The sequence below is a fragment of the Microtus oregoni genome, unplaced genomic scaffold (assembly GCF_018167655.1).
Source record: "Microtus oregoni isolate MIOR12 unplaced genomic scaffold, Mior012 000003F_ref0000135, whole genome shotgun sequence".
Taxonomy (NCBI): Eukaryota; Metazoa; Chordata; class Mammalia; order Rodentia; family Cricetidae; genus Microtus; species Microtus oregoni.
Window position 1 is genome coordinate 33,029,925 of NW_024543062.1, and position 9,503 is coordinate 33,039,427.

Genomic DNA, 9,503 nt, shown 5'->3' on the forward strand with positions numbered 1-9,503 from the left:
GAAGATGGAACTCCATTCCTCCTGGGCACAGGCCTCCAGACTTTGAGTGCTGTTGACATTCTCAGTCACCGAGGGTCCGCGGTGGGTTGTGTCTTCACTCACATCCCAGGGACCTCCCTCTGCCCTGGCTGGATGGGATCCTCGACCTCTGCTGAGTCTGCTCTTAGTTTCTCTCCTTCCCACCTGTACATGCCCTTTTGGCGTGGAGACAGCCTCCCAAGGAGCTGATGGCTTTTGTGGGACGTTGGTTCCACTTAGCAGCCTCTGTACCCTTCACCACACCCACAGGCTCCCAGCACTGAGGAAGCCATCAGAGCTTTTTCACAGATGTGGGTGCCTCGCTCCGGTCAGAACAGCACAGAGTTAGAGCTGAAAGGTAGCTTTTCTTCCACTGCCCGTTGGTGCTTTGCAGCCTCCATCCCCTGGGCACATCTGGCATGGGGCAGGATACTGGGTGAAGGATGGATAATGGGGATCAAAGCCTTCTGAGAGCTCTTGTAGAGATTTTGGTGACTTGACTCAGTGGCCGCATAGGAAGCAAACAAGCAAACCAACCAACCGCCTTTCAGTTATTTCATTATTTTTAAGTGTGTCAGTGTTTGCCTGCATGTATGCTGTGCACCATGTACGTGCCTGGAACCCTCCAAGGCTAGAAGAGGGCATGAGTTCTCCTGGAACTGGAGTTACAGATGGTTGTGAGCTACTGTGTGGGTGCTGGGAACTGAACCCACGTGACAGGGTATGGTGGCAGACCAGGGGTGTAGAGAGGGACATCCTTCACTCCAGGGCCTCTCTGTGTGTCGTGGGCCTGTCCCCTGCATTGCAAACCAGGGCGACAAACTGGAATGTCTCTACACTTGACCCTAGACAAGTGATCCTGGCGAGACCTGTCTGTGTTAGCAGTAGTTAGGCCAGATGGGTAAATACTTAAGCATGACACTAGGTAGGGTTCAGGCAGGCTTACAGGTAGGGAGGGGACACTTCAGGACGTGTTAAAGGAGGCACACACTTGTTTCTACCTTCTATGTGGTATGCACTCAGATGAGCTGTTTGGAATAGCAGGGTCAAGGGTCAAGCCTATCAATGCTAAGATGGGGAAACTGAGGCCCAGAGCCTTGTTATTATGTGAGCTGTGGGAACTGGATACCTGGAAATGTTCTGGGCAGGGCTTTAGGGCAGCTTCCTGGCAGAGTGCCTGCCTGGCATGGTGGGTCAGCTGGTCTTACCTCTGCCCTCCACACTCCATGCTTTTAGGTGTACACGTGTGTTTGATATATGTTTGATGTGCACTTACACAGCCACTCTTACAAGTGCATGAGGGTGGGGCTTCCAGGTAGAGGAGTTCAGGGGGCAGGTGGATCACTCACTCATAACATGAGGGAAGCCGTGGGTTCCACCCATATTAGCCCACTAATTCATCAACCCGGTATGGTGATGTGTATCTGGAATCCAGGCACTTGACTCCTGGAGCCAGAAGGATCAGAAGTTCAAGGTCATCTTTGGCTACAGAGGTAGCTCAAGGTCAACCTGAATTGTTTGAGATTCTGTCTTTAAAAAAGTAAACAAGAGAGAGATGGCTCAGCAGTTAAGAGCACAGGCTGCTCTTCCAGAGGACCAGGGTTCAGTTCCCAGCACCCACATGGCAGCTCACAGTTGTCTGTAACTCCAGTTCCAGGGGATCCAACACCTTCACATCAATGTACATAAAATAGGTTAAATAAATTAATATTTTAAAAAGTAAATAAGAAGTAAAAAGAGGAAACGGAAGGGAGCTCCACTGTGTTCTCTGATTCTCCCATCCACACAGGCCACTCATTGTGTGCTCCCCCACCTGCACCAGTCCCCAGCCTCCATCCCTTTGTCCATTGGTTCATTTGGGCACTGCCCACATAGTTGACCTTGGAGCTTTGGTTGTGGGCAGTGGGATGAGCATCTGTGGAACAGGCACCTTCATCAGCAAGGGGACATTTGTGAGGACTGGTGATAGCCCCATTTGGCCTCTTAACTGTTTCCTTGGCATCAGCTCTGTTTGTTTGTTTAATGAAAAAACTGAATTTTAGCCTTAATATATGTAGGAAGTTGTTAAAAAGCATAAACAAGTACACCAACACATGCACAGGGCTCCAGAAAGGTGCCGGGGGACACACAAGCACACTAACACACACACAGGGCTCCAGGAAGGTGCCGGGGGACACACAAGCACACTAACACACACACAGGGCTCCAGGAAGGTGCCGGGGGACACACAAGCACACTAACACACACACAGGGCTCCAGAAAGGTGCCGGGGGATACACAAGCACGCTAACACACACACAGGGCTCCAGGAAGGTGCCGGGGGACACACAAGCACACTAACACACATGTGGGGCTCCAGAAAGGTGCCGGGGGACACACAAGCACACTAACACACACACAGGGCTCCAGGAAAGTGCCGGGGGACACACAAGCACACTAACACACATGTGGGGCTCCAGAAAGGTGCCGGGGGACACACAAGCACACTAACACACACACAGGGCTCCAGGAAAGTGCCGGGGGACACACAAGCACATTAACACACACACGGGGCTCCAGGAAGGTGCCGGGGGACAAAGACAACATCCACTCCTGCCTGTCTTTGAAACCACCTTTCCCAGGCTGCTGTGTACTCGGGAACCCTGGACAAATTTCGAATGACACTGTCCCCTGATTCCGTGGCCTTGAGGATGGCTAATGTGGTGGGGTTGAGTCTGGACAGTCTCCACTGTGTGGAAAATATCAACAGACTTCACCGTGGTGTCTGGGGATGCTAGTGTGCAGAATGAGACCTTCGAGGGCTTCTGTGGGAGACCTGAGAGCTTCCTGTGTGAGCGTGCTGTGCCCTATGGTCCTGACCCGCACACGCACCAGTGAGTCAGAATGCGTTCTTCCGTTTTCTGCTTCAGGTATTTTATTTACAGACTTCCCACAGATACTCTGTTCTGTTGTAATCAGTTTTGTTTGTTCAGAAAAACATTGAGTGTGTGTGTGCTTGTGTGTGTGTATGTTAACTGATATATAAAACAGGCTCAGATGTGATGTATGGGAAACTATATGATGCTTCAGTTAGCTTTCTCTGTCTATCATCTATCTATCTATCTATCTATCTATCTATCTATCTATCTATCATCTATCCATCATCTATCTATCTATCTATCATCTATCCATCATCTATCTATCTATCTATCTATCTATCCTATCTATCCTATCTATCTATCTATCATCTATCTTCTATCTATCTATCATCAATCTATCTATCTATCTATTATCTATCTATCTATCTATCTATCTATCTATCTATCATCTATCTACTATTTTGCAAGGCTAGGGATTGAATCCAGAGCCTTGAACAAGCCAGGCAAGCACTCGACTGCTAACTTATCCGTAGTCAGATTCCTAAACCCCATTTCTACTCTTTCAAAAACTCATTTGCAGACAGGAGAAAGCTGTGCAGGCTATCCTTGAACTTGGACTCCTCGGGCAAGTGCTGTGGGCATCTAGGAGGAAGGAGACAGTCTCAGAGGAGCTAAGAGAACATTCACATTTGTTAACTGGGTGAGCTTTGCTTGTGGGCTAAGTGTCACAGCACTAGGGGACCTGCCCACCTCATCCTGTAGTCTTCACCATACACCCTGTCCCTCTGCCCTGGCCTGAACCCCAATCTTGGCCCTCACTGTGTTTTCTGACGGGGGTGGACCTCATACAAACTGGACCACATGGCTTCTCAGAAACCGCCACCAAGTGCTGGTCTCTTGGCAACCACAGGATCAAAACAAACTTGGAATGAAAGATGGAAAAGGAGGCAGAGGCCTCAGAACTCCCTAGACCCCATGACCCTCACAATGACCCTCTGTGGGGGCCAGAGCACCCGAGTCTGTGACCTGAATCCTGTCTCAGGCATCCCACCCTAAAGGTGTTTACTGTCTCAGACTGCCCAGAACAGAGAAGCATATTTTAAAATGCATAGGAGACAGTGTCCCTGTGAGCATGGGCTCTGGGCAGGCAGGCACCGGGATACCCCAGGGGGCCAGGAGCACCTCAGGTGGGGAACATCTGAATAGTGGCATTTCAGTGGGAGCCACTCTAAGTGAGAACCTTAACAATAGGGAGCACCTGTGGTGGGGAACACCTGGGCCGGGGCATCTAGGAAGGGCTGGACAGTCTCTGAACTATAAACTTTAGCCCCAGGAACCTCTGAGTCTCAGCTTGGTGGTTCTGTGGCCCTTCTTGATGGAACCCCAGAAGGCAGAGCTGTGGAGGATTGTCCCATCTGATGGTCTTGGGACTTCATTTGAGAAAGAGGTTGCTCCCTGGCTATGCCCACATGAAGTAACATATGAAGAAGTCAAGCTTGCGTGAGGAAAGTTGGAGTCTAGAGCACTGCCCGTGGGGCCAGATACCTCTAATTGTGGGGGTCTCAACATCCATGACCATGGCTGGCATGGAGGGTAGCTGAGGGAGAAGCTGGCCGTCAGCTGCAGTGGAGTACGGATGCCATCCGTGCCTGTGAGGCTCTCTGTATCTGAGACCCCATACCCTCTGAATCAACTACGGTTGAGTCCAAAGCACAGAAAGTGTCACATCTGTACTGAACATTACGGTGGTTTGAACTAAGTGTGTCATTGTCCCCCGTCATCCCCCACCCAGTCCGGGGCATTTGAAGACTCGGTTCCCAGGTGGCTCTCTTTGGAGAGCTTTGGGGGAGGGGCACAGTCTTGCTGGGGGAAGGTACGTCACTGGCGGTAGGCTTTGAGAGCTGAAGACCTTGCTTGACTTCTAGGTGAATCTCTCGACTTCCTGCATGACTTCTTGCCGCCATGCTTCCCTGACATGATGGCCTCATCCCTCTGAAACCATAATCCCAGATAAACCCTTCCTTTTCTAGGTTGCCATGGTCATGGTATTTTACCATGGCAACAGAAAAATAATGACTACAAATATTTTGGACTTTTTTCCTCTGAACTGTGAAGGTGACAAGGACCATAGGACTCCCGCCAGGGTCCCACTGTCAGTCCTCTGTGGAGATGACTGCAGAGAGCATGCTAGGAGATGGCAGGGACTTTAGGGATAGGACATTTTGTCAAGCAACTTTCTACCACCGTGACAAAGCACCGGAGACAGAGAGTGTAAGAGGGAAAGTTTGTTTGGGCTCAAGGCTTTGTAGGTTTCTATCCGTGCTTCTTAAGCTGTGGTGCAAAGTACATAGATGAGGGGAGCCAGGACGTGTGTGCGTGTGCATGTGTATGTGCACACGTGTGCGCAAGTGCATGTATATGCATGTACATGTGTGTGCCCCAGTATTCCCTTCAGAGGCATTGCCCCTATGGCCCAACTTCCTCACACTCAGCACCGCCTCCTAAGGCTCCACGGGCTGCAGCCCATCCCCTTGTTTGCTCCCTGTAGAGGACTGGCTGCCACCCCATGAGAACACTCAAGCACCCATGGAGAGGCCACACAGTAAGGACCTGGAGCCTCCAGCCACAGACAGCTGTGTATTAGCCACTGTGAAGCTGGGAGCCCCTACTACACCTTCAGGGGAGCCCACAGATCAGAGCCCCAGGCCTGAGCCACTCCTCAGTCTCTATGGACTGTTCGCAGCTGCCATCTGCAGGCATCTCAAGCACAGCAGCCACAGACAAGGAGTCCTATTCCTTCATCAACTGGCAAAGGATTGAGGGGGGCTGTTCCATCTCCTCATCAGGCTGCCAACAGTGTCCCTGCAATTTCCTAAGATTGGGGAACCAAAAATACCCTTGGTAAACTGCAGTTGTTAGGGGACACCTGCTCCTCAAAGGCCCAGAGTGGGCAGATCTCAAAAGGAAAGAAAAGGATTAGCAGACAGGGACAGCTGCATGGGGACCAAGCCAGCAAGCACCAAGGCAGACTCAGTCCATTGCTGGAGTCCCTCTATGGAGCTCAAGGATGTGCAGAATCTGAGCACAGATGGATGGGGTGAGTTAGAAGAAGCTGCAAGGTTCCCAGGCTCTGCTGGTGACCCTGGGGTATTTACACCTGTAGGAAGAGGTGGCCCGCTTGTTTGTCCCAGCCACCCAGCTAGCTTAGCCCCAAAATAACTACACAGAAGCTGTATTAATTAAAACACTGCTTGGCCCATTAGCTCCAGCTTCTTATTGGCTAACCGTTACATTAATTTAACCCATTTCTAGTAATTTGTGTGTTGCCACATGGCAGTAGCTTACCAGGTAAAATTGCCAGCATTCAGTTCCATCTTCCCCACCTATCTAAGTCCTGTCCTATCAACAGGCAAAGGCAGTTCTTTATTCATTAACCAAGACTGAAGGACCTTCCTCATCATTTCCCTTTTTCTATTTAAACAAAAAAGAAGGTTTTAACTTTAACATAGTAAAATTACATATAAGAAACAGGTATCAAGCAAGAATTACAGTTACAATGTTTCTATTTACTTTATTTTTTATCAAAACTAAGGAAAACTATATCTATAACTATAAATTCTTCAACTCCCTCAAAGACTCCAGAAGGATATAATAGTACCTAAGTAAACAGGAAGTACAATGTTAGCAACTTCCAAAACTCTAGAAGTGACAGAGACATCTCACTGCCTGGACAGTCACCAAAGGTTTTTATACCGTTGGGGCATCCATCTTCAGCCTACAGGCCCATAGTATCTAGCAGACTTTTCCATGAAGCAGGAAATTTCAAAGACAGTTCTGCCTATATTGGCATTTTGCCAGTCACTTTCTTCTGTATCCTGTAGAATATCTCACAGACTCTTTCATGAAGCAGGAACCCCAAAGGATCATCTTACCTTTAGGCAAGTTCAGTAGTCATTTCTCTGTGGGTTCTACATGTCCAGTTTTTACAGTCCAGGCAAGAGCACATTTTTGCCCAAATGGCTAACCAACTCCATAAGGAGCCTCTTCGATGCCCATCTTCTTGAAGTAGCTTGTGCTGCCAGGAGCAGACGTGTCTCACTGTCATGAAAAGTCTTAATTTCTTAAACATTTTAAATGCCATATTCTGAAGATCTCTGAAAGATTCGGATAATACCTAACTGAAATATAGCTCTAAATATCTAGAAAACCTAACTAACTACAGTATTGACTATTATAGAGGACTATCTATTAACCTATATTTCTTAATTATACATTACATTTTAAATGAACTACACAAACACAATACCTTAATCAAGATCAGAAATATACATATAACAAGACTGACCTTAAATTTGCCTCCATAAACCAAGATCCATACCAATGCAAATTGTCCATCTCTATAGCATGTCCCCCTTTAAATTTAAAGAAACATTTGTAAACAATATTTGAAAATATGGGCGTAGATATTTGTTTGGGGGCACTGTTAATCAGGTCTTTCATGGTGTATCTGTGTGTTAGGTTCATCTCAGTCAGCAGTTGGGCGAAGTAATTTTTTGAGGTTGTTCAAGGCAACCTTTCAGGGGTACATGGTCTATCGAACCATATTGGTCTAGAAGCAACCTACAGGTTCTTGTCTTCTGTGAAAACAAAAGAAGAACCTCTTTTCCAAAGCACCATATTTTTAGACCCAAATTCTGAAGTCATGATATCTTTATAATATACATGCTGGTTTAGCTTGGCAGCCCATACAATAAAATTTCTCTCTGTACTTAGCTCCTTCACAGTCAAAAAATCCAAAGAAATCATAATAATATACATAATCCAGACTCTGTGAATTTTTCATTTTTACATGGCTTATTTTTCTTTACTCCTTTTAGTCTATGACTATCTGTACTCTGTCTCATTAAAGACTTTACCTTTTTGTAAAAGCATTAACTTTATTTTATGACTCTCTATACTCTTTTTCTTCTCTCTTCAAGCCTACATACATTTATCAAACCCTATGACTCATCTGGTCTTTATTGCTTATCTGTAATTCTTTACTGTCCTGAAGAGCTTTTAAAATTGCAAGAAGCTTGATTACAGCTGTTCTGGATGCTGGCTCTGCCTCTCTCCAATGTTAAAATGGTGGAAGCATCACCAGTGTTAGCTGTGGGGCCACCAGGCAGGAGCTGCACTCAGCGCTCCAACCTCGAGAATAAGCATGCAGCACATAAACCCTTTTTATCTGAGTAACAGCAAAATCTGCCACGCAGAGCACTGTGCAGCCTGGAAACATCTCTGTGTATGGCGGCAGGAATCCACCATGCTCTCCCACTTGTGAACTCCTAACAGTCCTGTTCCTGCTGCTTACCTGCTGAGGCGGTGGAGGGTAGCTGAGCCATGGCCATGGTCACTTTCCTTAAGCAAGCTGAAGCAGTCTGCTCACAAACCCCATCCAAATGCAAGAGCCAGAGGTCATAGTAGCAGCATAGCCCAGAAAGCCGGCATTTTAAAACTGTGTGGCTTTTTTCTTTTGCTATGGCTGAGTCAGGAAAACCTCTCTTAAAGGAGTTATGGCATGCTGCCAGCAAACAGCAAGAAGCTGTGCTAAACTCTGTATTTTTGTGTCTAGAATTAAGCTCTCTCAGGTTTTTAAGTGGATTTAGTCCATCAGTTGGCACCAGTTTGTAGGAGGAGGAGGGTAACCACTGGCTGTAAGACTTCCTACAGCATACACCCTGGAAGACATGGACCTTATCAACTGGACTGGGATAGAATCACCCAGAAGACACAGCTCTGAGTATGTCTATGAAGATGTTTCCAGAGAGGCTCAGAATTAATCTGAATGGTGGTGACCTGGACTGAAGAAAAAGAAGAAGCAAGCTGAGAACAAGCCTGCATCTCTCTCTGTCTACTGACTACAGATGCAATGTCACAGCCGCCTCACACCCTGTCACCACGCCTTCCCACCGTGACAGACTGCACCTCATCTGTGAGCCACAGTAAGCCCCCTGAAGCTGCTTTTGCCAGTGTTCTGTGCAGCAACACGCAGGAACAGGTTCTGGAGACCCTGCGCTGGGGCCTGGGGCTTGGGCTTCTGAGACTTGGGCTTGTAGCCAGGTCTAGGGGGTTGGAGACAGCATGGTGTTCACAGGCCACAATAGACCTCACTGGGAATCTGGGCATGATGCCTGTTGACAGCTCTCACAGCCTGGAGTCTTCCGCAGAGTTGCTCATGTAGAAGTCAGACCTCCACCCTGATGCCTTGTTTCTCAGCCAGGGACCTCACAGTGTCTCTAGGATGAGGCAAATGGTTCCAAGCCATCTACTCCAGAGTGTGATAAGGTTAAAAGGCAAGAAGCTTCCTCAACCTGGCTCAGTTGCCCCGTCTCATTTTGATATGAAAAGCCAAACACAGTCTCTTTCTCATGGTGTGTTCGGAAATAAATCCTAACCTCCCAACTCTAGTGGATAGCCTGGGCTACACACGTCGAGGGCTATGCTTAGGAAGCAAAGCATGCTAGGAGCCTTCCCACTCTACTGTCCTGAGCCTGGCGGGGGCACAGGCTTTGACAGCAACATCTCTTCCTTGGTATCCCCATCACCAGTGACACGTTGCTAATTCAAATCTTTCTTTGGATTCCT